The following is a 5333-nucleotide window of genomic DNA, read 5'->3' as shown; positions in this document are numbered from 1 at the left end:
ATATGAAGACAGGAGAAATTTGGGCAGAGGGCAGATGCAGAAGTATTTGTGACATCTGAAATCAATCCCTGGAGCTCATGGCTATAGGTAAGGTTAATATTGCAAAACAGGTCAGACCCAGTGCATACTCATTTTCCTAATCAAAGAACTTTCTTGCCTCTCATTCAGGGTCCCAACATTCAAGCCCTGTCCAATCTTCCTGGCCTCCCATCACTACCCTGCAAGCCCTGTGATCTCCATCCAAGCAAGACTGCTCTCTGTTCTCCACCATTTCTCAACTCTGCCAGTAATGACCACACCCATCTTCCTCTGTCAAAATCCCCCTCACCCTTTGTGACTTGCGGTTTGCTTTTCAGAAAGTTTTTGCTGATCTGTAGCTCTCTTTTCCTCTTGTGACACTTATTACAATCTAAGCAGCATTAAATTTGAATACTTCTCTTATCTCCTATTTTATAAACTCCCACAGCACCTTGAATATTCCCTGGCACAGAATAAGTACTCAATAAATATGTAATGAATTGAATTGATTAAACAGACTGTTTCCCTTTTGTCACTCCAGAGAGTTCTTTCCCCTTAGCTGAGAGAGAGTGGACTTGGCTCAGGTATTGTCTCCTCTGCCTTTCAATTATTTTAGGACAGCAAACAGAACTGGTCTTTGGATTAAAACAAAAAAGGAAGACTGAATAGGCTAATTCAAGAACTCAGTTTTTTATAAGAACAAGTTTCAAAGTGGTTTCTTAGACGTTTTCAGTGTCTTCAAAGGTTAAAAAAAAACAACAACAAGCAAGCTTGATTTCTGTATCATCAAGTATTCTAGAACTTGGGAAAGAGTACTTAAAATCTAAAGAAATAGTTATATTTCTAATAAAAGTGAATCTGCCTTCCCCATGGGGAGTTTTCATTTATGCCTTGTCCTGAATTAAAGACTTCTCGGGATCCAGATGTAAAAGGCACTGGTAAAAATCCAAATGGTAAAATAAATCATTGTATGATCTAAGATTATATTCTAATTACTGACTTTTGAATTTTTAAATAAGTAATTATGGATTTGCCAGCCAATGTCAAAAATTATATCCATAACAAAGAATAATCCAGCTAACAATATTACATCCTTATTGTATTGTGTTATAGGGTAATTGCCAAGGTACATCCACTGGAATTATCACAATATTATAGACGTTTTATAAGTCCTATCCAAATCTTGAGTCACTCACATTTTTTAGTTCGAGAATTAATTTTTAGTTAAAATTAAGCCATAAAATAATTATATTAAAGATAAAATACTTCACTAGGTAATTAATCTACTACTATATTTTTTGCATGGTATTTAACCTCACTTTTTTTGAAAACCCTGTTAACTTATGTACTCAATAAATGTATGGTTTTGAGAATTTTAGATTATCCCATCTTGATATACTCTAGTTATTCCCAGAACAAGTCAGTCAATCTTACTGTAAAAGACTGCAATGTATATTTTTGTAGGTATAAATTTTATAGCCAAAAAATCATTTCTTTCTGATATACTAATGATTTTGTAGTGTATTGTTTGAGTGTATAGTCATACTGAATATTTTTTGGAAAAGAAATAAACAATGTTACAATTCCTAGTGACCAGCCCACATTAAAAATTATTAAATAGGTTATTAGACATCATGTAGTCAGAACTGAGTAAATTTTAATATGAGCTCTGCTTGAAAATAACAATCTTTAAAAACTTCTGTCTGTTTCTTATTGTTTTTAGTGTATTTTTATATAATAAGTTTCACATATACATCTGACTGTATCTTTGGTCTAGGATACCTTTGGAGACAAATGCCTAAGAGTTTTAGGATTAGAAGAGAAGGTAATCTGACTTGGTTTCCCAAAATATGTTTTCACTTTGGTCATGACTTAGACTGATTCGTAATTATTAGTTATATACTATATACAGTTCTACCTACAATTAAAAAACAAAAATTCCAGATACCATTAATTCAACACATGTTTATTGTTAATCTGTTGAGTCACAGAAATTGGTGCCAGGCATGGAAGGAACTCAAACAACAACATTTATAGGGAACAGTTGCAGCTTAGTATGCCATATCTCATTTGTTTTTTCAACGCCACAGCTTTTTACTCCCATTTTGTTGAGGAGGGGAACAGAAGTAGAAAGTTTATGCAATTCCCCCAAATTCACTAAGCCAGTGGCGGACCCACAATTGTCGGTCCAGTTTTCCTGACTTCAAGTCCCACGTGTTTCTCAAATGTACCAACACACTCCACGTGAATACTCTGATATTTCTTAATCAGAGTTGGAAATTGGGGCTGTATGATTAATCTAATTATCTCTCTACATTTTTCTTCATGTTTCCAATATAAATCACTGTAAAAACTTAAAACATGGAAGGGATCCTGTTTCCTATCCATTCTTCTTAATTTTGAAAGATCTGGAGGAATAATGTTATTTATTAACGGAAAAAATGAAATCAGACAAAAGCTCTGGGATACGAAGACATCGCCAAAATGCCAAAACATTGTCATGTTTTCTGAATCTGTACATAGCTATAAAATTGTCAATGAAAGAATTATTCACCATGTTTCCATTTTTTCTCCCGTATCTCTTAGTATCTGTCGTTCATACTCTTGCCTGTCAGCTATTTATGTTGGAGCCAGGATGTTCGCTAGTCTTGTGGAGCCAGCAAATTTCTGTCTGCAATGAAAAAAAGCTTCTCTTTTTAGATTGTCATTTTTCTTTTGACTACCTTTCTTTGCGCTTTACTTCATGTAGGCTCAAGGGAAAACTGAAATAAAGTCATCTTTTTAAATGTTAAGTGTACATTTCATGTCTGGGGTCCTTGAGCCACTCAAGTTACGATAACAGCAATATTTCCACTAAGAGAAAATTAGTTGGTTTTTGACCCTGTCTCTAACAGAATTAGTATTGGTTGATTCAGAAACCCAGTCTTCTGAAGACACACACCTTCTGTTAGAGTTTGAGTTGAACATGTTCTGCCCTAATGCATGAAATATGATCACCTTTGTTTTAACAGGAGATACCCTAAAGTTACTTTTGCCAGTCTTGGCTCTCTAGGAGTAAGGGGCTTCTGTATATTAACCCTGATGAGTGGTTATTTATTAAAACAAGTAATTAAACTAGGACATTAGTTTATTTGGTAAGAAAAAGAGTTATAAAAATTGTAAAGGATCAAGATCCAACAGATAGAAGACCCTAGGAGAATATGAGAGATTAATATAGATTAATAGTTCTTTTTTCATTTGGAGAAAGAAAGAACAGGTAAGGGATACATAGGGCACTTCAACTCTATTTTGTTTTATTGCTTAAAATATATGTCATTAAAATATGATGAAACGTTCACATTTCTAAATTCTAGAGAATGCATACATGGGCATTTGTTAAACTACCGTTTGCTTTTCTGTAGTTTTGAAATTTTCATTGAAAAGGAAGGGAGGGAGGGAGGGAGGGAGAGCTAAGCAAATAATTCATTATTGTTATATTTTCCTCTGAATGGCAGAAGGTAAGAGAGAATTATTTTTATTCTGAATAACCAGAGGAAGACTGGTATAACAATAATGTAAAACCAATGAGATTGATTTGTAAATGAGCATAAAAACAGGAAGAGTAACTGGAAAAACAACAAAATAAGTACATTTTTTTTGCGGTACCCGGGCCTCTCATTGTTGTGGCCTCTCCCGTTGCGGAGCACAGGCTCCGTATGCGCAGGCTTAGCAGCCATGGCTCACGGGCCCAGCCGCTCCGCAGCATGTGAGATCTTTCCAGACCGGGACACGAACCCGTATCCGCTGCATCGGCAGGCGGACTCTCAACCACTGCGCCACCAGGGAAGCCCGTAAGTACATTTTTGAAAATCTTGGAAACGTATTATGAACATTGTGGCTTGTAAAGAGGTTGGACAGGTTATAAGTTTTGTTTGTTTTTTCGGTTTTATCCTTTAACTCGGTTTATGTCTGGCCCTTACTTAGAGATTTTCATTTAGGAGATTAAGTTGCACCTGTGAACTGGCATCAAGGAAATTAGAGCATCCACGCGAGTATCTATTTTATCATCTTAGCAGCGTCTTCAATGTTTGTCTTCTTCACACTTAAGGCAAAAGAAACTTCCGTGACTGGGAATGGCTTTCAAACGTTTGAGAACAGTAATATCAAAGAGAGATGCTTTGTGTATAAAATGGGGAAGGGAACCCCCAACAACTCCGCACTAGGAAGGTGATTATGTCTTGTCTTATTAACTAATCCTCTGGTGGAAAGGATTTGCCTCGAGGACATTTTATAAGCCCTCATTTCACACCCTCATCATCATAATCATTTTCTCCCTCAGCTGTCCAACTGCTGAGATGCTTTGCATGAGACGACAACTTGACCCTGATGAGGAGGTCAATTTTCCTTTATTTTTATTTTTCATTTTAGATAATAGGTCTTCGTAATAGAGAGCTAACAGCTTTGCTCAATGATTCATCAGCAATTTTCAACATGCTCAATAAATGTATTTTGATCTAAAATAACATCCTGGACACGCATTTAAAAAATCACAAACTTTATAATTATTAAAAGTTAACTCACACTTATAGAAATTTTGAGATTTTGGAAAATATAGAAGTGCTTGAAAGAAGAATCTAAAGGTTACTCATAATCTTACAACTCATCTTTCTGTTAATATTTTTATATGTATTCTTATAGTTTCCCCCCTACGTGTATATATTCATGAAATATCAGGGATTATTTTTTTCTGTGTACACAGTTGGGATTATTAAAATTTTTTATAAGGTGGTTTTATCATTGTGCATATATTTGAAAAACAACCTGTTTTTCGGTTTCTAATGAACACTTTGGTCACCAGATATTGAGCTGAAACAGAGTAGTGGCCTGTCAGGAAAATTCTTAGAGTGTGATGGAAGTATATTAAAAATAGTCATTTTTAGGGCTTCCCTGGTGGCGCAGTGGTTGAGAGTCCGCCTGCCGATGCAGGGGACATGGGTTTGTGCCCCGGTCCGGGAAGATCCCACGTGCTGCGGAGCGGCTGGGCCCGTGAGCCTTGGCCACTGAGCCTGCACATCCGGAGCCTGTGCTCCGCACGGGAGAGGCCACGACAGTGAGAGGCCCGCGTACCGCAAAACAAACAAACAAACAAACAAACAAAACAAAACAAAAATAGTCATTTTTAAACATACAAAACATTATTACAGTGTCAATTCGCTCCATAAACCCCTGCAAAGTTAAAGTTGCAGGACATGGTTAAGCTCGTTATTACAAACTCTGTGTGATATTAATGATATATCTAAATATACTATGAGGAAATGGAGAACTAATGTTTATTG

Source organism: Lipotes vexillifer, unplaced genomic scaffold (assembly GCF_000442215.2).
Source record: "Lipotes vexillifer unplaced genomic scaffold, Lipotes_vexillifer_v1.1 scaffold1599, whole genome shotgun sequence".
Taxonomy (NCBI): Eukaryota; Metazoa; Chordata; class Mammalia; order Artiodactyla; family Lipotidae; genus Lipotes; species Lipotes vexillifer.
This window is presented reverse-complemented; position numbering follows the sequence as displayed.